The sequence below is a fragment of the Bos mutus genome, chromosome 22 (genome assembly GCF_027580195.1).
Source record: "Bos mutus isolate GX-2022 chromosome 22, NWIPB_WYAK_1.1, whole genome shotgun sequence".
Classification (NCBI taxonomy): domain Eukaryota; kingdom Metazoa; phylum Chordata; class Mammalia; order Artiodactyla; family Bovidae; genus Bos; species Bos mutus.
In genome coordinates, this window is record NC_091638.1 from 19,206,640 (window position 1) to 19,234,585 (window position 27,946).

The window sequence follows — 27,946 nt, forward strand, 5'->3', positions numbered from 1 at the left end:
CCAGAGCAGGAGAAGGGTTCTTATTTGTTGTGAAAATGTGACAGAAGCATTCATACGAGAGGTCTACTATAACTCTTGTCATACCCTGGAATGTAGAAACGATCATGTCCGTACTTGGATGTCAGGGAAGATGCCTCTTTTGAGGTCATCAAACGGCAAAGGTGGACACAATATTTTAGTCCTGGCCTGTTTACTTGAAAACCCAGACTCTTAATTAACTATTCAATGTGAAAACACTAAGCAAAGAGACATTGGAAATCTGTAATAAAAATTAACACTGATGAGCATTTACTATTTCTAGGTTCTATGTGACATACATGAAATTATGTATTTAAATCTTCACAAACACCTGACATATGAACTGAATTAACCACATTTTTCAGATGAGAAAAGTGAAGCAGAGATAGCTTGGGTCATTTGCCCATGGAGATGGGCAAAACATTCTATCATTTCTGGATGAAATGGGGTTTCATCTAGATTCTCTGGTTCTAGAGTTTGTGCTCATTGTTCTCCTATGAGCCTTTCAATTACAGAGGCAACTGACCAACTATTGAGCATGTCAACTAGAGTAGAAAAATCTGATGGGTATAGATGGAAAACAAGAAACTGCAGGGAAGAAAAAACAGACACTTGGTAATTCAATCTAGAGTTTGGGAAAAAAAATGGTTGAGGTTGAGCATAGCTTCAAGAAAGACTTGAGAAAATAATTGGTTGGTTGATTGAGGATTTTATTTTATTTTTTTTAGAAAGATGGTGTGATTTCCAAATCACTGTGCTTTAGGTGATGGTTGAACCGTGAAGGGTGATGCTCAACATCACTCATTATCAGAGAAATGCAAATCAAAACCACTATGAGGTACCATTTCACGTCAGTCAGAATGGCTGTGATCCAAAAGTCTACAAGCAATAAATGCTGGAGAGGGTGTGGAGAAAAGGGAACCCTCTTACACTGTTGGTGGGAATGCAAACTAGTACAGCCACTATGGAGAACAGTGTGGAAATTCCTTAAAAAACTGGAAATAGAACTGCCTTATGACCCAGCAATCCCACTGCTGGGCATACACACTGAGGAAACCAGAAGGGAAAGAGACACATGTACCCCGATGTTCATCGCAGCACTGTTTATAATAGCCAGGACATGGAAGCAACCTAGATGTCCATCAACAGATGAATGGATAAGAAAGCTGTGGTACATATACACAATGGAGTACTACTCAGCCATTAAAAAGAATGCATTTGAATCAGTTCTAATGAGGTGGATGAAACTGGAGCCTATTATACAGAGCAAAGTAAGCCAGAAAGAAGAACACCAATACAGTATACTAATGCATATATATGGAATTTAGAAAGATGGTAACAATAACCCTGTGTACGAGACAGCAAAAGAGACACTGATGTATAGAACAGTCTTTTGGACTCTGTGGGAGAGGGAGAGGGTGGGATGATTTGGGAGAATAGCATTGAAACATGTATAATATCACATATGAAACAAGTCGCCAGTCCAGGTTTGATGCACGATACTGGATGCTTGGGGCTGGTGCACTGGGACAACCCAGAAGGATGGTATGGGAGGGAGGAGGGAGGAGGGTTCAGGATGGGGAACACAGGTATACCTGTGGTGGATTCATTTTGATATATGGCAAAACCAATACAATATTGTAAAGTTGATCCAGCAATCACACTGCTGGGCATACACACTGAGGAAACCAGAAGGGAAAGAGACACGTGTACCCCAATGTTCATCGCAGCACTGTTTATAATAGCCAGGACATGGAAGCAACCTAGATGCCCATCAGCAGATGAATGGATAAGAAAGCTGTGGTACATATACACAATGGAGTATTACTCAGCCATTAAAAAGAAAAGATTTGAATCAATTCTAATGAAGTGGATGAAACTGGAGCCTATTATACAGAGTGAAGTAAGCCAGAAAGAAAAACACCAATACAGTATACTAATGCATATATATGGAATTTAGAAAGATGGTAACAATAACCCTGTGTACGAGACAGCAAGAGAGACACTGATGTATAGATTAGTCTTATGGACTCTGTGGGAAAGGGAGAGGGTGGGGAGGTTTGGGAGAATGGCATTGAAACATGTATAACATCATGTATGAAACGAGTCGCCAGTCCAGGTTTGATGCACGATACTGGATGCTTGGGGCTGGTGCACTGGGACGACCCAGAGGGAAGGTATGGGGAGGGAGGAGGGAGGAGGGTTCAGGATGGGGAACACAGGTATACCTGTGGTGGATTCATTTTGATATTTGGCAAAACTAATACAATATTGTAAAGTTTAAAAATAAAATAAAATTTAAAAAAAATAAAAAAAAAATAAAATTAAATTTAAAAAAAAGCATCAATTCTTTGGCACTCAGCTTTATTTCTCACATGTCACCATCTTGAAATTCTTAATAATTTTTGAGCAAGGGTCCTGTTCTTACTTTACACTGGAGCCCACAAAAATATGTAGCCAATCCTAGGAAGATCTCAGGTCTGATCTTTTCCAATTCTCAGTCAATAAATTTTTCTTTAAAATTTTCCCATCTATGGGCTATTAAATGTCTCTATTAATATATCCATTCACAAGGAACTTGCTATATCTTGGGGCTAGCTCCTTGCTGAGTGGATTCTTGGGCTTATAGGAACCTTTTTCTTTATTCCTATATGCATCTTTTGGTAATCTAAAATTTGTTTCTGTATAACATGTATACAGTTGTCTTGGTCCTAGATTGGAAGAAACAAAGTATGTTTTAATTGCATTGCTGTGTCACTTCTTTCATGATTTACCTGATTTCAAACATTGTGCCCCACAAACACTCTATAATCTTTCCTGCCAACTGCCAAGAATGAGGTTAGCACATAGTAGGCACTCTGTAAATACTAATGAATGGAAGTGGTTCTGAACCACTTAGATGGTTTCTCAATGTGTTAATATTTATGGGTCAAGCCATCCAACTTAACGTTTCTGAATATGCATCACTGTAAATTGAATTAATCTCCACATGGCAACCCCAAAACGTTATTAGAAGGGCAACAGTCATTTTTTTTTTCTTTTCTTTTTTTTTTCATATTGGATTTATTTATTTTGGAGGGACTGGTTATTTCAAAAAGACATTTATCAATTTTCAGTATCAAAACAGTTACACTATTGGTTTTTTTTCTCCCAATTGGTCCCCAAAGAGACCACACCAAAGGAGAGAACATTTTAAGCCAATTAAGCTGCAGGATGCACCCCTAACAGACCTCACTGAAACCTCATCAAAAAAGGGGGATTGAGTAGGGAAAGAAACTTTAAAAGATCAGCACACTGCTAGCCCACAGACTGTAGAGAGCTCTCACAGGCAGAGGGGTGACCAGTTTGCCTCAACCCCAAAGAAGCAAAGTTCCAAAGTATAAAAATTTACAAGTTTTGTACATACGCTTTTCAAGATTTCTCTAGCACTAACCGATACAAAGCACAGTGAGATGGCACTTTTAGAGACAGCAGCTTCAGACCCAGAAAAGGGTGATGAGATGAGTTTCATATGGCTAAATCAGTGGCAAAACATAATTTTCTTTCCTTTCTTTCAAGGAGGCAGGAGAGCAAATAAGTGGTCACTTCAATATAAGGGGCACAAGATCCATTCTGTGAGCAGTTGGGAACAGGGTAGAGCTGGGACAAGGATTTGGTCTCACAGGTTTTACCATCTTAATTGTTTGGTCACTTCTGATGAAAAAAGAAAAAAAAAAGTTGTCCAAAGATACCGTAAAGCTGAAAACCTGAACAGCACTTTTTTTTTTTTTTTTTGGCTAACTCCTTCTGGAATCATCTTTCTGCTTTGGCAGGTACTTTTTACAGGGCAATGAGGTTTCCCCAAATGGAGCCTTTCTCTGGGCTGCTAGGCTCTCAGTAAGACAGGCCCAAACCTTTTCCCTTTCTCTCTGGAGAAGGCAATATGCATTAAGCTGAAATGTTACCTTCCAAAAGTGAGAAAGGGATTAGACTGCTGCTTCAGTTCTACGGAATTATCTGGAATGTTTTTTTACAAATGGTTGTAACATCAAGAACAAAAAAGGTAATTACAAAATGTGTACATCACAACATGCTTTTAAAGACACTTTGCATTGTGCTCACATTCCCTTAAACGTTGTTCCCAAAGGTGCTCAGCCTCTAGCCCAACTGGAATCTCTGGGGAGAGGCAGAGACTGTTTGGCGAAAAGGACACAGGAGTATGGGGGGTGGGGGAGGTGGCGAAAGGAGAAAGCAGCCTTCCAGTTAAAGATCAGCGCTCCGTTTAAAGGTCAGCTTCGGGCAGGCTGGCCCCAGTGGAGTCGGATGAGAGGGAGGAGCAGCGGCAGGGCGGGGCTGGGGTGCTCTACATCTTATTCAGGTCAAGCAGAGTCTGGTTCAGCATCCTTTGTGTACAGAGGTCCTCCTCTTTGGTGCATTTCAGTTTATCTTCCAAATCATCAATTGTCTTTTCCAGTTTGGCTACTGATCTCTCAGCAAACTCAGCACGAGTCTCTGCCTCCTTGAGTTTATCGGTAAGAATCTTTATCTCTTTCTCATATTTGTCTTCCTTTTGAGAGTACTTTTCTTCAGCAGCACTCAGACACTTCAGGTGCTGGTCCATCAGTCTGATTTGCTCACCCATCTTTCGGCAACGGGACTCTGCCAGCTCCGCTCGCTCCTCTGTGCGCCCAAGTCTCCCTCAATAATCACCAACTTATGAGCCACCTCTTCATACTTCCTGTCTGCCTCTTCTGCAATGTGCTTAGCTTCTTTGAGTTGGATTTCCTGGAGTTCCATTTTTTCTTCATCTTTTAAGGCTTGGTTTTCAATAACCTTCATAACTCTCTCGCTCTCATCAGCAGCTTTCTCAGCTTCCTCCAGCTTTTGCAGCGCAGTGGCCAGGCGCTCTTGAGCTCGGTTCAGCTCCTCTTCAACCAGCTGTATCCTACGGTTTAAGGAGACCACTTCAGCCTCAGCCTGTTCTCGGGCCCATCTTTCTCCCTCCACTTTCTGCTGGAGGCGCTTGGCCCTCTCCTCTGCATCATCGGCCTGCTGCTGCAGAACCTGGATCTTGCACTTCATTGCCTCAGTGACGGCGATCGCGGCCATGACAGTGGTCCCGGCCATGGTCCCCACCCAGCTCCTGCTTGCCTTCGGGTTCCTGCCTCCTCCGCTCGGCGTTGCAGCCGCTTGGTTCCTGCAGGGTTGAACTTGTGGCCCACACTAGGCGAAGAGCATGCGCAGTCGAGGCTGACAGTAGGAAGCTTGGGATCGCAACAGTCATTTTTACACAGAATCTTCTCATTTTCTTCAACTTTCTCAAAAACGATAAGGCAGGGAGTTTTTCCATCACTCAGGTCATTTGTAACTTGGGTATGTGCCACATATTTGAGGTCCCATCTAACTAGGGGGGGCTGTCCCGTGCATCGCAGGATGGTGAGCACCATCCCAGGCTTTCTGCCCATTACATGCCAGCATCATCTTCTCCACCACAAAGTGACAAACAGATGTCTCCAGGCATTGTCAGATGTTTCCTGGGGGCAGAATCACTGTTGGATGAGAACCGCTGATTAAAACAAAACAATTCTACACAATGTCTTTAATAGATGTACAGTATTTGCTTCACTGAATTACAGGTTTCTTTAAATCAGCTTAAAAATGAATGTAAAAAAATGTGTCTAGTGTATGACATCATGTTTCTCAAGTTACATACGAATTTTATGATGCATGGAAGGATGGTAATTAAAATTTCAATATGGTAAACCTCCCTGAATAGGGTGAGCTTCAGTTTCCTCTTTATACTTTTTTTTGGGGCAGGGGAGTTATTCCTTATTCACATTTTCCATGCTCTTTAAGTTGTTAATAAGAAAAAAATTTTATAATCAGAGGAAAAGAAAGTGTTTAAATTTTGAAATAAAAAAATGAACATGTGGATGGGAAGAGGGTAAAGCCTGACACATTCAAGGAAGATTAACATGACAGATTCCTGTGTGACTCTGTATTTCCCCTTTGTTTACAAAGAACTTATATCCTATAGTTTATAGGAAAGGGTCTATGAAAATCATAGATAAAGAGGAAACATGATGTTTTGGGTTTAATCTTTTTTTTTTAACTAGGTGAAAAAATGATGAAAAGAAGAGATGCTGAATTAAAGTCTGTACTTGACGTGGAAGAGAAAAAAACAAGCAATAAAAGTCATTTAAAATATATTTTAAGAACAAACGTGGACCCTATTTGGTGAATATGATGTGATTCAAATAAAAGAAAAGTAAATGAGGCTGTACAAAGTCTATTTTGACTTTGTTTTTTTCATTTAAAGAAAATTATACTTAGAGTAGAAAAAAAAAATATATATATATATATACATATAATGGGAACTAAATCTCCAACCAGCTGAGGACAGACTAAGAGGGTGTCCTGTCACTTTTAATGAGTTCAAATTTAGGTCCAGACCAATTATACTATGAATATGCTGGTAGGATTGAAGGAAGACTTCCAGAAATTGATGACAACTCTAAGAATTCGAGAGTTGCCATCTCAGACAGAAAAAAGAAAATATTTCCCCTGTCTTAAAAAGGATAGAATAAAGAAAAATGAATTGTAGAAAAAAAAAAAAGATGCCATTCTTTGGACAATTTCTACACTTAAATAACAAGTGATAGGTAAACATAATAAAATACTTGAATGGATCTTGACAAAAACAAGGTACATGGACTTTCTCTTTCACTGACCAGGCAAGATATGCAGGAAAAACATGTAGAACATTTTATGTGTCCTCATTGGGCATGTTCATTTCATTACCATCTTTTACAGATCCCATGAACAGACAAAAGAAATGCTGTGTAGATGCAAACTATTACATAAGACGGATAAACAACATTCTACTATATAGTCCAGGGAACTATACTCAATACTCTGTGTTAAATCCTAAGGGAGAAGAATATGAAAAACAATGTGTGTGCATATGTGTGTGTGTGTGTGTGTGTGTGTGTGTGTGTAACTGATTCACTTTGCTAACACAACACTGAAATTCAACTATACTGAAATTAAAAAAAAAAAAAAAAAATGCTGTGTAAATCTACCATGTGGAGAGATGTGAGTAGGTTGATTTACAGATGACTGAACTAAACACTATTGTTGAATAATGATTCAAAACAGAGCACTAAGGCAAAGGGGTAGAAAGGACACAGCTTTTGCAATCAGGCAAATCTGGGTTCACATTCAGGTTCTATTCCCTCAGAGCCCTGTGACCTTGGGAATGTTGTTTAAATTTTTCTAAGCCCGGGTTTAGCTCTAAGGTAAGGATAGCAATAATGACTTGGGATTTAAAACAACAACACTTTCCATTATATAAAATGGTACTGTAAAATATGTAGTGTCGAAGCTGAGGAAAATCTACCATTTGATTATTGCTCTAATTATCATTACTGATACTGAGTATTACCACTACCACTACATCTGAGGAGAGGTAGCTAAATGGTATGTTACTGCGACCTCTCCTTGGTCTCGATCTTTTCATGGTTCTCATCAACAGCTGACTGAGTTAAGACTGAGTTCATACACTGAATGTATTCTTCCGCAGTTGGAAATGTAGAAGAAAGTTAAGTGCGCGCTAGGAGACACACAGAGTCAGAAATGAATGGGATGAAATTCAGTGGAACAAATATGCATACTCAAAAAGCCATTTTAATAGTATAATGCACATGAAGAAAACTGCATAAAACTTAATTGCATGGTAGAATGAATACTTATAAACCAAGCATCTGTGCAACCAACAAGCAGGTCAAGGAGGATAACGCTGCTCGCCCCCAGGAGCTGTCCCCTCACCATTGCATTCTGCGTTTTTCTTTATCATTTTAGCCTACAGTACACACCAGGTACAATGTAGAAATGCAGGATAATATTTTGAACTTGATATAAATGAAGTATACTGCATGCATTTAGTATTTTGCATCTTTTGATCAGTGTTTTGTTACAATATGAACAGTCATTCCTATAGATGCATTCCATTACGGCTCATTTATTTTTATTATATAGTTTCTAGGATACGCATGTATCACAGTGTTTTTATCCTTTCTGTCACTGGTAGATGATTTAAGTTGCTTCCAATCTTTGTCTTTTGGTGACGAGAATGCTATGGATATTTTTGTTCAGGTCTTACAGTGCATTTGTGTGCACATGGAAGAACAATCATAAAAGTATATTACAGTTGTTATTTAAATTATTTTCTATTTTCCATTGCCAAGACATACAACCTAAATCATGCAAGTTAAACCTATTCTTTTGACACCTCTGTATATAAAGATATACATATAAAAATGATTCAAAAACTTTAATGATAACAGCTGAACGTATTTTATATGAACTCAGGTTTGCCAATATATCTTGACCACAAATAAGTTCTTTTATTTTAAAATCAATATATCTAATACATTCCTTTCAAAAAAACATAAATTATATTAAAATAAAGTCACATTCTATATGATCAAATGGAACTCAGTTTAATTTCCCAGAAATATATTTTTCCTTATTTTGATACAGGATTTTTAGAGTATTGTTTGCATTTTTAAAAGGTGTCTTTAATCTCCTTCTTTACTCCTGAGGGGAAATGTGAGCACTGAATATTAGTTTGAGGTTTTACAGATGAAATAGTTTCTATTTAAAGGAAGTTTACAAAGGAAGGTTAAACATTGTCTTTTAAAGTAATTATTAGTAGAATGCATTATTAAAATATATTTGTAAGATATTTGATTTCTGTAGTAAGTTCCTTTCTGATGCTTACTGGAAAAAAAAAGAAGGAAAGTGAAGTCGCTCAGTCATGTCCAACTCTTTGCGACCCCATGGACTGTAGCCTGCCAGGCTCCTCTGTCCATGGGATTTTCCAGGCAATAGTACTGGAGTGGATCGCCATTTCCTTCTCCAGGGGATCTTCCCAGCCCAGGAATTGAACCCACCCACATTGTAGATAGACACTTTACCGTCTGAGCCACCAGAGAAGTCCTAAGGGAAGGGCAATGAAAAGCTTTGATCAGGCAAAGGTGATACCCTCCTAAACGATCTCTTATATTCCAAAAGGCAGTGAGACTTTAGCTGTTTGCTGGCTGTGCAAACACCTGCACCATCCATCTAGGTAGCCACCCAACAACTGTGGCTATTGGTGGTTGAGCAATAATAATATGGCAAGAGGAGCTTAGGTGTGCTGTAAATAGAAAATACATTCAAGATTCTGAAGACTTAGTTTGATAATATGTTAAGATGATCCTATTTTGATATATATGGGTTAAATAAAATGCATTATTAGAGATAATTTAGTTTTTACTTTTCTTAATGCTATAAAATTATATATATGCTTGTATTATATTTTTACTGAACAGCACTGGTAGAGGGAAAATAAAATATTCTAAAACTCCATAGTTCTTTCCCCATTCATATATTTATTTCATTATATTCCTCAAATGAATATAAATGCATTATTATTTTTTGGTCTGTAATGTCATAGAAGTTCATTTTTATACTTACAGTAAGGTCTAGGTAGTTAACTTATTCCTAGTGAAAAGTCTTTATATGTCTAGGTATAAAAAAGAAACTCCACAAAGCTAAAGAGAGGCTAGGGAAATTATAGTTCCACTTAAAAAGGTAAACATTAAGGTTAATTAAAATAAATCTTGAGGTAGACTTCTCTATTCCCACTGTGGTATGGGTCTACTTATGTCTATTTCATTGGGCTAATTTTGGATGACTTAAATGCAGATCTGTTTTTGTTTGAATATCTTTGCCTTCCAATGTAGTGAAGAAAGCCAAAAGATCCATTAAATAGTCTCTGGGGAAATCTGTGACATTTCACATTGAACTGCTTCTTGATGGAGAGACACTGATGTATAGAACAGTCTTATGGACTCTGTGGGAGAGGGAGAGGGTGGGAAGATTTGGGAGAATGGCATTGAAACATCTAAAATATCATGTATGAAACGAGATGCCAGTCCAGGTTCGATGCACAATACTGGATGCTTGGGGCTAGTGCACTGGGACGACCCAGAGGCATGGGTATGGGGAGGGAGGAGGGAGGAGGGTTCAGGATGGGGAACACATGTATACCTGTGGCGGATTCATTTTGATATTTGGCAAAACTAATACAATTTTAAAATAAAATAAAATTTAAAAAAAATCTGTGTACTAAAGAGAAAACTTTGTTGGATTTTGAAACGTTTTATTTCACAGGTAAATACTACTCTACAATAATTCAGTAGGAAAGAAAGTATATAAGCAGTAAGTGAATTTGTATCATTTTTTTGTATGGTTATATACACAAGGTGTTACTTTTTAATAACATGGAAGTGGCTTTAACGCTCATTTTTCACTTTTCCCTATTTGGATCCTAAAGTTTATAGTTTCGACTCCACCCCACACCATCATCCTGTCATTCCTATTTTTCCTATGTCCTCTTCACTACCACAGTTCTGCAAACCAACCAAAGAAGCAGATGGAAAAAAAGAATACAGAAATACAGATTCTTAACTGTCTTCCAAGTCTGATTCCTTCACATAACTGAGAGGGAAGTCTTCCCAACCTTCATCTAATGTTATTTTAAGCTGCCCGCTTCTAAAATAAAGAAGCCATGGTGGCTCAGACGGTGAAGAATCTGCCTGCAATGCAGGAGACCCGTTGCAGTCCCTGGGTTGGGAAGATCCCCTGGAAAAGGGAATGGCAACCCACTCCAGTATTCTTGCTTGGAGAATCCCATGGACAGAGGAGCCTGGTAGGCTGCAGTTCATGGGGTCGCAAAGAGTCGGGCAGGACTGAGCGACTAACACAGCAACAACAAAACTGAAGAACTAAAGAAATATGGACAAATATCCATTCTTAGACCAATTTGTTCTTTGCTATTCTGCTCTTGCTTTTGGTTCCCCTTTTTTATTCAAGAAACTTTTGATGTATGGCAAAACCAATACAATATTGTAAAGCAATTAGCCTCAATTAAAATAAATTTATATTAAAAAATAATAAAAATAAGATTGTAATAAAAAAAAGAAACTTTTGAGGGTCTTCTCTGTGACACTTATTATTCACAGTGAATGCAAATATTAGGGAATGAGACAGATGAACATTTTTGCCTCATAGCGTTTACATTCTTCTTAAGGATCCCAAAACAGGTTTTGTTGCTTGTAATAAATTCTGAAGGTTGGATGAGGGATAAGGAAAGTTCAAGAGTAAGGCCAACGGACACAGCACCATTGCCCTCCTCTGCACCACAACCAGTAGCTTCTCTACCACAAGGAAAGAAGAAAAGGAAACCAGAGACAGACAGATTAGAAAGAAAGATACAAACTCATCATACTTTGCATCCAAAATACCTTCATACACTGAAATCCACGGCGATCTAGAGGTAATAAAAGTTCACAACAGTGCTTGGTAAATATGAACAAGTCGAAATTAACAACTTTCATTCATATCATAAGGACAAGGTAGAAATCTCAATAAATATCCCATTTTAAACAATAAAAGAAACTGTGAGTAACCCGGTTGTGGGGAGTGGCAGTGGGGGGCAGTACTTTAAAAAAAGAGAGAGAGATGAAGGATAATTAGGGAACATTTCACAAAACACTATTGAAAAATGTGTCTTGGTTTTCTTATCTAAGGACTTGATGGTCAGTGATTCTTATTTTGAGTTGTAGATTAAAAAAATTGATGTAACCTATGGATCATCATCCTAGAAATAAATGGACATACACAAAGCTCTATGGTATCTGATCACAGTGGTCTCTTCTGAGGTCCACTTATTCTCAACTGTATTATGTCAAATGTTCCTCTAACTGTGAAATTATTCTATTATTTCAATATGAATAAAATACAATAAAAATCACAGTAGTACTGAACATTTATGTTAATAAGATCCTACTCTTCCAGGCATTATGCTAAACACTTTCTCCACAGTATCACATTGATCCTCACAACAAACACACACTCTAGTCGCTCTTACTGGTTCCACCTTATGGATGAGTACACTGAGGCCTAATGAAATCAGGTGATTCAAGTAATTAAGTATGGTCAGGTTCTTTGGAAATACTTTCACAGAACCAACTTATTTATCATTTGTTTTTCTTCTATCTAGAGATTTTGTCTCAGTTTATACTTACACCTCTTTGTATGATAAATTTATGCTTGCCTCCCCAATGGACTATAATCTCCAAGAACAGAGACCTTAGCTAATTTTGTTCACCACTGAAACTCCAATGTTTATACACTATGTAGGACCGAGCGACTTCACTTTCACTTTTCACTTTCATGCATTGGAGAAGAAAATGGCAACCCACTCCAGTGTTCTTGCCTGGAGAATCCCAGGGATGGGGAAGCCTGGTGGGCTGCCATCTCTGGGGTCGCACAGAGTCGGACATGACTGAAGCGACTTAGCAGCAGGACTTAGCTATCACTCAATAAATATTGGCAAAATAAATTAATGAATAGGTAAAAGAAGGAATGAATTAGGAGTGAGTCTGTCCAAATTTGCGTAGCTTTTGAGTAGGAAAGCCTGGATTCCTATCCAGGTCTACTTGATCCCAGGGCCACAGATACTGCAGATGAAACAATAAAACACATATATAAATTTTAAAATATATAAGATTTTAAGAGTAATGAGGTTGAGCATTAAAAATAAATACACTAAATAATAGAATGAAACCAGGGAAGGAGACAGATGAAATACAAAAATGTATGAGAGGCAAGTGAAATTGGCTCTGCATTTCCACTGGCCAGAGCTGCGAGAGGAAAATGAATCCCACTTCCAAATCTGAGTTTTTCTGTCACCTTATCCTTCCTCAATTATAATGTGCCATTTTTGAACACCTTATCTTATGACCTCAAAACACACAGCCTTCCTTTCATATTCTTCGCCTTAACACATCTCTTTTCACAGAAATTTTCAATGTTACAATGGAAAAATACCAGTTTCCCAAAGGTTATACACTGCGAAGAGGAACAGAACAGAAGGAGCAGAAACCTACCTGGCTGAGCAGTTCCGATGGGATGTAGGGAAATTCTGACCCTGGGATTGAACCTTCATGGGCTAGATCAGTGGGGGTGGGGGGGGAGGGGCACACATATTTAGTTGCATTCCCCTCCACTATCTTCAAGTTGAATTAGCATGGTCACAACTGAGCAGAACTCAAAAGACTGAATGTTACCACCTGAATAGGCTAGAAGGGGCCAGGGGTCCTTTGTACTTATCTTGGTACAACATCTCAGACCCAGACAGTTAATAATTCACTGACTTACCAAGTAGATGTTTATACTATCCATGTGGGATGGATCATAAGCCAGAGAAAAAGGAATAGAGACATCAAGAGAGAATAAATGTGCAGGGCATCAACCTGATGGTGTACTAATTCATTCTCCATCAGGGTATTCATCCATCAATATTTCAACTCTAGTCGATGCCTATGTGATACACAATATCTTCTGAATAGAATATAACATGTTCTGAACAGAATATAATATGCATGGTACAAATTCTCTCTTTTCCTCTTGTTACTGACCTCCTAGCCTCAAGAGCACAGAGCTTCCACAGCAGGATGTTAAGACTGTGTCCAAAGTAGATCATTCAAAGCACTGTCTGCATTCATGTGGGACACATCTAACATGCCTCTGAACAATACCATATTTTTCTCAAAGGGCAACCCACATTCATCTTTTTATCTGTGAATATGAACTCTCACATTTCAAGCCATGCCAGCCTTCCCTGCTTGTTGCTCAAGTTTCTTTCACTAGTTTTGAAACCTCATTTAGAGCTGGTGTGGAACCAAAGTTAGGTGTAAGCTAACTTTGCACTGCTTTCTCTCAGTGGGCAAAAAATAAGGGGAGAAGCCTTAGAGAGCTGGAGACCCAGGGAGATGACAGAAGGGGAGGCAGCAGTGTGTGAGGTTGCACTGAGGAAACAGATGAGGAAGACTCTGTATCAGCCTCTATGGAAACACTGAATCCCACACAGCTAAGGATGCAGAGAGCCAGAAAGGGCCAATTGGGAGATGCCGAACTAAAGATCAGAGATTTTTCTGCAAATAAAAAACTGTATTGTTTAGTTAACTAAGTGGAAACTTCTGATGTCTTTGAGACTCTAAAGGCAAGATTTCTGTATTCCATGAGCACAACCAGTGTTCAGTATTTTTAACTCTCCTTATATAATTTCTTGTTATGTAAGTATTTCTATTTGGTCTTTTAGAGTAGCTGCTAGAATAATTGGACCATGTCTTGCATCAAAAGACCTAGTTCACAACTTGCAAGGGACAGAAACACACAGGCATGGCAGGGATTCCAACATCTGAAGCTCCTTTAATGGTTTTCAATCCTAACACATTACAGTTTTAATGTTTATTTCTGTGGCTCCAGGTGGTGCATGAAAGGACTAGTTTCTTCTGGCTCGCCTTCCCTCCTTCTTCTCCCTGCCTGTTCCTTCTTCCCCACACCACTCCCACCCTTCTTATCACTGCTATCATCATTGTCTTAATGAGGCAGGAGGTAGATGGACCTCCTCAGGGTAAACTGATTGGAGATCCATTCCGTTTGGACTGAAACTCCAAGAACAGCAGGATGGTTAAGAGAAGAGGCTGGGCCTTGCCCAGACCACATATTTCTCATTCTCAAGGTCATAAGACCTACCGACCATCCATGCACAGAAAAGCTCCTTGGAGGTCAAAGGGGTAGCAATGTCAAAGGATGCTTTACCCACATGCCTTTGCATTAGAATCCATCTTGGCTAAGAGCTGCAGGCACACACACGGGAGCATCCTGAGGTATACCAAATATGGACTGTGGACCAGGCAAATCAAAATAACTGGCCAAAGGATACACAGAGGAAATGCCCCATAAAAGCAAGTCAAACTGCTGCGAGGGAGTGACTCAGCGACTCTGAGTCTGCCCGTGTGTGTCTATCCATACATAGCATACTCTTTCTCCTCTTAATAACACTTTACTTGTTTCACCATGTTCCATCTTTGTGGAAATTCTTTTCTGCAAAGGCAAAGCACCAGGGCCCTTGTCACTGAGCACCGGTCTAGTGGCTGGAATCTGGTGCTTTCACCGCCATGACATGACCTCACCTCCTGGATGGAAACTCAAGCCCCACTTTAAGCTGTTGCAGGCCAAGGCCACCTGGGATCACAAAGTGCTTTATAAAAACTTGATCTCATGTAATTCTAGTAACATTTTACAAATGAGGAAATTCAGGTTCAGAGAAATAAAGTAAACTGCCCCAATTTAGACAGTCGGTATGTTGTAAAGCCTCAGGCTCAAACTCAGTTTTTGTAGGTGTCACAGGCTGTGCTCCACACCCTGTGGCCAGGCTGCCAGTGCACACAGACTACTTATCTTGAACTTCTGCTTGAAGGACAGTAATAGGGACCAGATTAGAAAAATCTGAGTTTTTCCTCTCCCGACCAGGCAAATAGGAAGATATTGCCCTAGGTCAATAGGATCTGCATAATGAATTTGCCAAAGGAAAGAAAGAATGTGATATACCTGACTTGTTTACATTTTTAAATGGATGATTTGCCCTTTCTGCTAAAATATATTTGGGTTAATTTATTCTAGAGCAGTGTTTCTCAACTCGGAGGCATTTGTCCTACCAGGAGGCATTTGGCAAAAACTAGAGAAGGAAACTGGAGAAGGAAATGGCAGCCCACTCCAGTACTCTTGCCTGGAGAATCCCATGGGCAGAGGAGCCTGGCAGACTACAGTCCATGTGGTCACAGGAGTCGGATAAGACTTAGTGACTAAACCAACCAATCAGAGAAGGAAATGGCAACCCACTTCAGTATTGCCATTCCCACTTCAGTATTCTTGCCTGAAAAAGCCCACAGACAGAGGAACCTGGTGAGCTGCAGTCCATGGGATCCCAAAGATTCCACATGACTGAGCACACAAGCAAAGGAGACACTTTTAGCTGTCACACATGAGGTGGGGTTGCCCATTTAGTGAGTTAGAAGCCAGGGATGCTACCAAACATCCATCCCACACTGAACAAGACCACCTCCACATCAAAAAACTATCTTGCCCCAAATGGCAGTATTTCTGAGGTTAAGAACTACTGCTTCAGCGTCTATACATTAACCATGAATTATCTGAAAAGGAAATAAAGAAAATGATTCAATTTGCAGTGGCATCAAAAACAATAAAATACTCAGGAATAAATTTAACCACAGAAGTAAAAGACCTCTACAGGTAGTTCCTGGTTACAGCTCAGACGGTAAAAAAAAAAACCTGCCTGTGACGCAGGAGACTTGATCCCTCAGTCAGGAAGATCCCCTGGAGAAGGCAAAGCAACCCACTCCAGTATTCTTCCCTGGAGAATTCCATGGACAGAAGGGCCTGGCAGGATACAGTCCAAAGGTCAGAAAGAGTCAGACATGACTGAAGTGACTGAGCGCAAACACATAATTAAAACAGTATGGTACCGGCATAAAAACAAACTCATAGAGATCAATGAGACATTATCAAGATCCTTGAAATAAATCCATGCAATATTAATATATGACAAGGGGAGTCAAGAATATATAATGGAGAAAAGATAGCATCTTTAACAAATAATACCAGGAAAAATGGATTCTCACAAGTAAAAGAATGAAACTAGACCCCCATTTCACATCACTTATAAAAATTAACTTGAAATAGATTAAAGACTTAAATGTGAGACCAGAAACCATAACATTACTAGAAAGACAATATAGAAAAAACATCTCCTTGACATGGATCTTTGATAATTATTTTCTGGATATGACACCTAGAGCACAAGCAAATAAAATAGAAAATAATTAAGACAGACTATATCAAACTAAAAAGCTTCTACATGGAAAATAAATGATAAACAAAATGACAAAAAGACAACCTATGAAATGGGAAGATATAATTGCAAATCATATATTCAATAAAAGGTCAATATCTAAAATATATAAAGAACTCATGACTGAATAGTAAAAAACAAACCAATTAAAAATGAGCAAAGAAACTAAATAGATATTTATCCAAGGAACGAGATGCTTAACATCACTAATCATAAGGTAAATGCAAAGTAAAACCACAATGAGATATCACTTCATTCCTATTATTATAGAATACCTATCATCAGAAAGACAAGAGATAAGAGATGCTGGAAAAGATGTAGCGATAAGGGAACTCTTATGCAGTGCTAGTGGTTCTTTGAGGTGATACAGCCAGTAGAAAGAACAGTATGGAGATTCCTCAAAACATTAAAAATACACCACCATCAGTTCGGTTCAGTTCAGTCTCTCAGTCGTGTCCCACTCTTTGGGACCCCATGGACTGCAGCACGCCAGGCTTCTCTGTCCATCACCAACTCTTGGAGCTTGCTCAAACTCATGTCCATTGAGTCCGTGATGTCATCTAACCATCTCATCTTCTGTCGTCCCCTTCTCCTCCCACATTCAATCTTTCCAAGCATCAGGGTCTTTTCCAATGAGTCAGTTCTTCACATCAGGTGGCCAAAATATTGGAGCTTCAGCTTCAGCATCAGTCCTTCCAAAGTATATTCAGGACTGATTTCCTTTAGGATGGACTAGTCGGATCTCCTTGCAGTCCAAGGGACTCTCAAGAGTCTTCTCCAACACCACAGTTCAAGAACATCAATTTTTCAGTGCTCAGCCTTCTTTATGGTCCAACTCTCACATCCATATTTGACTACTGGCAAAACCATAGCTTTGACTAGACAGACCTTTGTTGGCAAAGTAATGTCTCTGCTTTTTAATATGCTGTCTAGGTTGGTCATAGTTTTTCTTCGAAGGAGCAAGCAATTTTAATTCCATGGCTGCAGTCACCATCTGCAGTGATTTTGGACCCCAAGAAAATAAAGTCTATGATACAGCAGTTCCCTTCTGAGAATATATCCAAAGGAAGCAAATACACTACTATGAAGAAATCTGCAACCCCATGTTCACAGCAGCTTTATTAACAATAGCCAAGACATGGAAACACTTAAGATAAATGGATGACAATTGTGATATGTACATATACACATGACTATTATTCAGCCATTTAAAAAAAAAGAAAAAAAGAAGGAAGTCCTCGTATTTGTGACAATGTAAATGGGCCTTGAGAGCATTATGTTAAGCAACATAAGTAAGACAGAGAACTGCAGATGCCATATGATCTCATTTACCTGTGGAATCTAAAAACAAAGGAACTCAAAGAGATCAGATTTGTGGTTAGAGATTTGATGGGGGGGATGGGAGTTTAGGGAGGGATAATTGGATTAAGGTGGTCAAAATCTACAAACCTCCAGTTATACAATGAGTAAGTATTAGAGATGTACATGATCACTCTAGTTAACACTGTTGTATGGTATATATGAAGTTATGATAGTAAATCCTAAAAGTTTTCATTACAGGGAAATCTTTTTTTTTCTTTCTTTTTTTTTCTTCTTTTGTTTCTGTATGAGATGAAGTATGCCAACTAATCTTATCGTGGTGATCAATTCACAGTGTACACAAGTCAAATCATTATGTTGCATATCTTATACACACTTATCTGAATGTCAGTTATATCTCAATAAAACTGAAAAAAATAAGCTTAAAAAAATAACCTGCTTTAGAACAGAAGTCAGGTCTTTTTTTTTTTTTTTCTGTTAAGAGCTACACAGTAAACATTTCAGGCCTTGCAGGTCATAAAGTTTGTTAAGCTCAACTAACTGTTAGCTCAACTATTTAAGTAAACCTCTGTGGTGTGAAAGCAAGCAGAGATGATCCATAAACAAATGGACATGGCTATGTTCCAAAAAGCTTCACCACGCATACAGGCGTACAAAGAAACGGGTGAGGTTTGTCCTGAGAGTCATACACTACCAGTCTCTAGTCAAGAGGGGTTCTGAAGCTGCCTAAGCTGGACTCAAAGGTGGCTGAAGGTCTATCTATTACACATATTCTCAGGAAGACTATTTTCCAGTAAGCAATCATTTCAACTCACACTACCAGGGAATCCTAGCTTTTTGGAAATACTTTATTATGTCCTCCTTTTGAACCTGAAGGCTGTTTTGTACAGGAGGAAGAAATATATACCTGGCATGTATTAGGGACACAGCCTGGTTTGAGGATTCCAGCATTTATGAGTGGACAGTAAACAAGAGTACTTGCGGCAATGGGCCATGAGCTAGCAAGTGAGAAGCAGAGGGCAGAGGAAACATTCTGTTTGAAATGGAGTTGTCTGGCCTACCTGGTGAGAAACATTCAGACAGCTGGAACCATGAGGGGTGAGCTCTTGACTTGTGATAAAGCTGGTCAGCAGGAGACAGACACCAAGTCAGCGGGACCGTTTAATTAAAACAGTCCCACCTTTTATCTTTGGCATGCTTTGCCATTTTGAAAATGCCTCTACCTGCATTATTCCATGGCATCCCTGGGACAATCTCATCTCCTCAATAAATCTTTCTGAGCTAGAACTAACACATATTTAGGTTACAAAGGCCAGTGAGCATTGAGATTTTCTTTCAGGAACATTTTGGTCTCACAGGGAAGAAAGAGAGAGAACGATGGTGTACGTTCAGTCAGAGAGTCCTTCATCTGGAAGAAAATGAGGATGTCGCCTGGTTTGGGGGGGAGGGTTAGGGAAGATGGGGTCACAGGGTTTTGGGCAGGTTGTCTTGCTTGAGTTGAGTGCTAAATCAGTGCATGAGAAGTCAATCAAAAGTGAGGGGTGCTGATGGCGGCAGAGAGAAGGAGGACTTTGCAGACACAGGGACAGCAAAACCAGGGGTGAGAAACAGCAGGACATGTGGTGTGTGATAGGAGCATGAAAGGAGGTCAGGAAGCCCAAGATTCCCTTTGGGGAAGGAAATAAAATAAAGAATGGATGTTTACATGAGAGCCAGTTCCTGGTTTGTCTTCTGTTGCCATTTGGAAGGGTACACACTTGAATCTTTAGATGAAGGACAGCACAGAGGTCAAATCTCAAAGCTCACGTCACAGTATAAAATTGAAATCTGAGGAGAGTGGAGGCAAGGAGGCTGGGGAGGAGGCTGCTGTGTCCTCCACAAAAGAGAGGAGACAGGGGTGGATGAAAGGAGGGACTTCAGACTCAGTGAAGACAGGCGGCAACAATTTCAGGACCTAGAGATCCTCCCAAATAGGCAGGCCAGGAATTACCAACTCACTGAATTAAATAAGAGACGACAACCTCTGAAAATTTTAGTTATTAATTACTATCTCAAATATAGATGCTGAGGTTGAATTCAGGTCCTCTATCTCATGCTCTCCTTTTTCTATTTTTAAATAACTATTTCCAGAGTGCCTTTATGTGCTGGATCTCTATGTGTTATACCCATGTTGTGAGTGACTTATCTCATGCAAGGAAGCGTTTTTACATGGACTCTTTCCAGAAAGGAATTTGAGGTTCAGAGACACATGTAACATGCCTAAAACCCCAGAGATAATAACAAGAAAAGGCTGGACTCCAATCTACCACGCTGCTTCTCCTGTAGAGCATGCCACAAGATAACTACTCTTCGAAGTGCACTTCCCTAGCATGACAGCCACTGGGCACATGTGGCTATTTCAATTTAAATGGCCTAAAATAAATAAAATTGAAAAATGCAGCCCCTCACTCTTATAAGCAGCATTTCAGGTGCTCTGTAGCCACACATGACAAGTGGAGACCAAATGGCACAGCAGAGAGAGAAGACACTTCATCCTGGCAGAAAGTTCTATTATTAATAAACAGTGGGGCTCCTCTGGAGTATGACATTCTAAAGATGCATGCCTCATTTAAGATTGTTAAAGGAGAAGATTCAAAGCAGACTTCTGATGTCAAAAACCAGATCCAAGGGGCATCGGCTGCCATTTCATCTTCTGTCTCCGTCAGCAGCAGAGACCCATCTGTGGATACGAGCTCCACAGTAAAACAAGGGAAAGCAGAGTATGAATGAGAGAGAGGAGTTTAGGCAAAGATGTTCTGGGATTTTCTTATAAAGGTCCCGCTTCTTGGTGCTATGTTTATTAATGCTTTTTAAGGGAAACTGGAGATTAACTAAAGAAGATGGATAAAGAAGGTCTACCTAACAGACACTATATGGGGGATTAAAGCTTAGTCTAAGTGTTCACCTAATCTGATTTCTTCATATTAATATACCCATGTGTATAGAATAAAATAAAACTGGCCAAATGAACATCATTTGAGATAATATCACAAACAAACTCAAGCTAACCAAATCAGGCAGTCTTGGAAAGAAAATTAATGACCCATTTTCTGGGTACCAAGAATAAAAGCTACTTGTGATATTGAAAGAAAAACTTGGCAAACAGGATTTAGAAAGCAAGGTATCAGTGGTAACCAAGATAAGGTATCACAAATAATTAAGGTATTAAGCAGATAGTGGGAGCTTTCTTTTGAACTATAAGACTATTCAAAGTGTCCTTGAGAGAAAATGAAACAGTTTGAGTGCCTTCAGATTTCTTATATGGCTGGATCATAACTCCAAATTCCAGGAAGATTTCAAATATGCTGATCTAATTATGCTTTCCAAATGGCAATTTGAATTATGTTGGCTTAGTGGTACATTATATAAGGCTTTTCTTTTTTCAAGGAAAATACATTAAATAGAAGGAGAAAGTATCTTGCAACTGTCCTCCACTGCCAAGGACATGTTTCCTTGAAAATTAAACAAAAAAAGGGGGAGGGCTTTCTGCTCTCTTCTTTTCTCTCCTATCCCCCACTCTTAACACACTCCTCTCACATGCATCGTAGGTATAATTTGATGTACATCAAAACTGCTGTGGGAAGACACGGCATGCTGAAGATTCCAAGTATCAATAGTTACCTGTTTTGTATCAAAGTGCTGAATTCAGAAAGACCTGCTCCTCCTGGGGAGCTCTCATCCTGATTCGTTCTGATACAGGGTACAAGGATGATTAATTGTGGAAATATTACAGCCTCTAAACTGGGAGCAGAGCCTACAATGAAGGGCACGAGGGTGTCCAGTACAGTTACAGCCTCAAAGATAGGCTGGGGTCTGATGAATGCAGACTGCTTCCTACAATTCTGGTTCTAAGACCATGAGCCTTAAAGATAAGACTTCACTTGTGACTCCATACCTGGATTTCTCAACATATGTTCAATGTCAACAGCGTGTGAACAACCTGAGGATACAAGGTGAATATTTCCAGCACCAGGAGTGTCTGAAATGCTTTAGGGGCTTGAGAAATTCCACATATACATACATCTTTACATTACTGCCTTGCTAATATTTGAAACCCAACAAATTCTAATGTGAATTCTATCTTCTGCCCCCCAATATGCTTTTTTCCTTAGTTATCCCTCACTCTCCTCAGCAGCAGCACCTCGCTCCTACAGCGCCTGTGCTTCTGCCCATCAGACCTGCCGATGGCTAAAGCTTCTACGGCATTAGGTGAGACCCCCCACCTACAGCAACACAGTCTCTGAGTGGGTATCTCCTCCTTCAGACTCAGACATCGCCCCACACCTCCCCGCCTCTGGCAGGTCCAATGACTTCTCTCTTCTTTCTGAGCATCTCTTACTTCTTTAGGATCATCTTCAACTGAGATCTTCAGGGCCTTCCACTCTAGAACACTGGTTGATATACAGCAAGCCCACTAACTCACTGATTTATACCTTGGTTGATTCTGTTTGCTGAGTCTCAGTAACATCTTCCCTTTTCAAAACTCAATTCTTTAAACAAAGCATTATAGCAAAGAGGTTAAGTCCATCGACAGCTGTTTGAGTCAGACTGATCTGAGTGTAAATCCAAGATCTACTGTGCATGTGTGTGTGGGTATGCACACACTGAAGGTGGGATGAGGCAGAGAGAGAGAACAGAGATGGAAACAGAGAGGGACAATGAGTGACAGAGGCAGAGAAATGTCTATTTCTCCTGTACAACACTGGGCTACCAGTAGCTGCCACCTCCTCGTGCATTGCTGAGAATTAAATGACCCAATACATGTAAAGAGAGCTTAATCTAGTCCCTAGCATACCATAAGCAATTAAGAATTATTAGCTACTACCATTAATCACATCTAGCTTAACAAGCCTCTATCTTGAAACACTCTTTCATGCTCAGGTCAAGGGTTATAAGCCACTTACTGAAATTATTATCTCTCTTAGTTATGAATTAATTATGGCTGTCTCTCACCAAGTTGTCAGCAACTGGAGAGGAGAAATACAATTTCTCTGTTTCCAAGATCAGTGCTTTCAAAGTGTAGTCTGTCTGTGGACTGCTTGCTACTGAGATCCACAGTGAGAGGGCTTCAAAATTCGAAAGAGCTTTCAGAAGCTACTTCAGTTCAGTTCAATCACTCAGTCGTGTCTGACTCTTTGTGACCCATGGACTGCAGCACGCCAGGCTTCTCTATCTATTACCAACTCCTGGAGCCTGTTCAAACTCATATCCATCAAGTTGGTGATGCCATCCAACCATCTCATCCTCTGTCGTCCCCTTCTCCTCCTGCCTTCAATCTTTCCCAGCATCACGGTCTTTTCCAATGAGTCAGTTCTTTGCATCAGGTCGCCAAACTATTGGGAGTTTCAGCTTCAGCATCAGTCCTTTCAATGAATATTCAGGACTGATTTCCTTTAGGATTGACTGGTTGGATCTCCTTGAAGTCTAAGGAACTCTCAAGAGTCTTCTCCAACACCACAGTTCAAAAGCACCAGTTCTTTGGAACTCAGTTTTCTTTATGGTCCAACTCTCACATCCATACAAGACTACTGGAAAAACCATAGCTTTGACTAGACAGACCTTTGTTGGCAAAGTAATGTCTCTGTTTTTAATATGCTATCTAGGTTGGTCATAGCTTTTCTCCATCATAGCCCATTGGAACAAGACCTGGTTTCCCCCACAGTCAGTCTTCCATCAGGAAGCTTCCATAAGGCTCTTATCCTTATTAATCAGAGGGCAGACAGAAGCTACCTATAGTACTTTACTTCTATTTCACAGGGAACAGTAGTCTGCAATGGATTAAATTACTAAAAAATAAAAAATAGAGCTTTACTGAAGATTTGAGTTGCACTGTCCTAGACTATGTACATTCCACAGACAGATCTACAGTAGATGCTCACTGAATACTCACTAGGTTCTGAGTGAAGGAAAAATATTTAAAATAGTGCTTTACTTAGAATCTCTGTTGTTGCTCAAGTTAGCAGCATACACAGATAAACAATGAGTCAGACTTCTGAAATCAAATTCAAGACTTGAGATTTAAACTTGGATTAATTTATTGGGTCCTGAATTTCAGAACCTTTTTTTTTTAATTTTTATTTTATTTAACTTTACAATATTGTATTGGTTTTGCCATATATCAAAATGAATCTGCCACAGGTATACATGTGTTCCCCATCCTGAACCCTCCTCCCACCTCCCTCCCCATACCATCCCTCTGGGTCATCCCAGTGCACCAGCCCCAAGCATCCAGTATCGTGCATCGAACCTGGACTGGCGACTCGTTTCATATATGATATTATACATGTCTCAATGCCATTATCCCAAATCATCCCACCATCTCTCTCTCCCACAGAGTCCAAAAGACTGTTCTATCCTTTTAAAAAAATTAATTTAAAAACATCTTCGACCATGTGTAAGACACACTACCACACCACTACCTTAAGAATGAAAGAGGAATTATGAACTCTGATTTTAATGTTTGTAATATCACACACATTCCCTGAAGTGTCAATCCTATTAACAGGCACCACTCCTTCCATGAGGGAAAGTGAGCTAAGAAGGCAAAAAGGGATAAGACGGATTATTTCTGGTCTCATTTATAGCCATTTAGCTATTTGCCCCTCAGGTGCTGGGTTTTTCTGGGGACATCTTTAACCCTTTCCCTTCCTCCAACTTGGATTCAAATCACCCAAGCTTGATATATATGTGGATGTGAGGAATGAGTTGCTGCTGGAGTTGCTGCTGCTGCTGCTCCTGCTGCTGCTAAGTCTCTTCAGTTGTGTCTGACTCTGTGCAATCCCCTAGAAGCAGCCCATCAGGTTCCCCCATCCCTGGGATTCTCCAGGCAAGAACAATGGAGTGGGTTGCCATTTCCTTCTCCAATTCATGAAAGTGAAAAGTGAAAGTGAACTCGCTCAGTCGTGTCTGACTCTTTGAGACCCCATGAACTGCAGCCTACCAGGCTCCTCCGCCCATGGGATTTTCCAGGCAAGAGTAACTGGAGTGGGGTGCCACTGCCTTCTCTAGGAATGAGTTGAGGGAGATATTCTACTAACATATGACACTAATGGACATTGGGCAATTTATTATAGAACTTTCCATTGACTAATTTGGAGGGAAAAAAAATCCCTCATTATCAGCTATTTAAGTCTTGGTTCAGATACCAAAATATCTTTCAGTTCTCTGAAAGAGCTAAAACATTTTCTTTTTTTAACTCAGGAAAGTAGACCTTTTCAACAGAATTCATTTAATACATTATGTAGTCACCCCATAGACTATGCTAGGCAGAGTGTCTATAATCAAATTTTGCCTTGTTGCTATTTCTCACAGAGAAATTTCCTATGAGGGATTTTCAGCTATTTCCTTTATCTACAGGATCCCTGATTAGTTAAGAATACAGACAAGAAAAATGTGAGAAAAGAAACGGTAAAGCAGAGAACAGTTGTGCTATTCCATATGTATACTCTTTACCACATATTTCTGCAAGATGTACCTTGATCTTAGGATTGAGCACCTATTGTAGAGTGGAAACTATAGTCAGTATTAGTGATAAAATGATAGAGGAAGGAAGCATATTTCCTTTCTTCAGAAACTCCAAACTGTAGCAGGATACAATGGAACAAGATGAATTGACAACTTTTTAGGAAAAATGTGATGTAAGGGGGGAATTATAAAATTTCCTCTGGGAATGACTGAAAATTTTACCCTGACATCCACCCCTCACCTTTTATTAACAGATTTCCCATGTTGTGACTATGGACATGTCTACCCAGCTACATACTCTACTTCCCGGCTCCCCCTGTAATTGACTGTGGCCGTATAAAAAAGTTTCATCCAAGGGGATGTAAAAAGAAGTAAAGGTTGCCGCTCTGGAAAGGAATGCACACATGCCCTTCTTGTCTGGACCTCTTTTCTCCTTCCACCTCACTAAACACAAGAAGGGCCCATACATGAAAACACATGTTGACTAGACCTGAGTCATTCACCAGACCTGACTTACTCACTTCTATCCAGCTATATAAAGGAGAGAGAGCTTATCTTGTTTAAGCTATCTCTTTATGGGGTCTCTTTATTACAGCAGCTTAAAATATACCTTAACTAACAGAAAGCCTGGGTCAGCTTTCTGGGTCTATTTAGTGTAAAGGATAATAGAGCATGCAGAAGCTTGTGGTGAAAGAGGAGATGGAAGTATGAGATAGGAACTGGGCCATATTGGATCCTAAAGCTATGTAAGACATTAGGATGTCATCTTAAGATCAGTGTGCAACATTACTACTCATGTCCCTTAGAAAGAACTCTCCAGTTGAATTGTGAAATATGGGGAGAACTCTAGGACAGGTAAGTTCAAATAAGTGAGCACTAAAGATGCTTGGTACTTAGCAGAATTTTTGAAAATGGAATAATAAGTTGGTGGGTTAGGGGAGAACATGGAAAACACTGATTACTAACATTATTATTTTTTGTATTCAAGAAATTTTTATCAGACTAAGCTATGCTACAGAGAAGGCAATGGCACCCCACTCCAGTACTCTTGCCTGGAAAAGCCCATGGATGGAAGGGCCTGGTGGGCTGCAGTCCATGGGATCACTAGGAGTCAGACACGACTGAGTGAACTCACTTTAATTTTTCCCTTTCATGCATTGGAGAAGGAAATGGCAACCCACTTCAGTGTTCTTGCCTGGAGAATCCCAGGGACTGGGGAGCATGGTGGGCTGCCGTCTATGGGGTCGCACAGAGTCGGACACGACTGAAGCAACTTAGCAGCAAGCTATGTTAAACTCTGTGTTTGACGTTAGAAGTATAACTGGAATCAAGACTAGACACAGTCCCTGAGAGCAAAGGCTATACTTTTGCTACCAGAATAGTTCTCTTCCATGCACAACCCATCTGATCCTTGAAAATACTGGTGAAAGAAATCAAAGAGGACACTAATAGATGGAGAAATATACCATGTTCATGGATTGGAAGAATCAATATAGTGAAAATGAGTATACTACCCAAAGCAATTTATAGATTCAATGCAATCCCTATCAAGCTACCAACGGTATTCTTCACAGAGCTAGAACAAATAATTTCACAATTTGTATGGAAATACAAAAATACCTCAAATAGCCAAAGCAATCTTGAGAAAGAAGAATGGAACTGGAGGAAGCAACCTGCCTGACTTCAGGCTCTACTACAAAGCCACAGTCATCAAGACAGTATGGTACTGGCACAAAGACAGAAATCTAGATCAATGGAACAAAATAGAAAGCCCAGAGATAAATCCACACACCTATGGACACCTTATCTTTGACAAAGGAGGCAAGAATATACAATGGATTAAAGACAATCTCTTTAACAAGTGGTGCTGGGAAAACTGGTCAACCACTTGTAAAAGAATGAAACTAGAACACTTTCTAACACCATACACAAAAATAAACTCAAAATGGATTAAAGATCTAAATGTAAGACCAGAAACTATAAAACTCCCAGAGGAGAACATAGGCAAAACACTCTCTGAAATACATCACAGCAGGATCCTCTATGACCCACCTTCCAGAATATTAGAAATAAAAGCAAAAATAAACAAATGGGACCTAATTAAACTTAAAAGCTTCTGCACAAAAAAGGAAACTACAAGCAAGGTGAAAAGACAGCCTTCAGAATGGGAGAAAGTAATAGCAAATGAAGCAACAGACAAACAAGTAATCTCAAAAATATACAAGCAACTCCTACAGCTCAACTCCAGAAAAATAAATGACCCAATGAAAAAATGGGCCAAAGAACTAAATAGACATT

At 39.6% G+C, this 27,946-nt stretch overlaps 1 protein-coding gene and 1 pseudogene across 1 annotated transcript in view; both read right to left on the reverse strand.

Moving 5' to 3' along the window:
* GRM7 (glutamate metabotropic receptor 7) overlaps nt 1–27,946 on the reverse strand; it is a 593,261-nt gene that overhangs the window by 324,251 nt on the left and 241,064 nt on the right. The gene's annotated exons all lie outside the window — the stretch shown is intronic.
* Nucleotides 4,325–5,124, reverse strand: LOC102278432 (tropomyosin alpha-3 chain pseudogene; annotated as a pseudogene).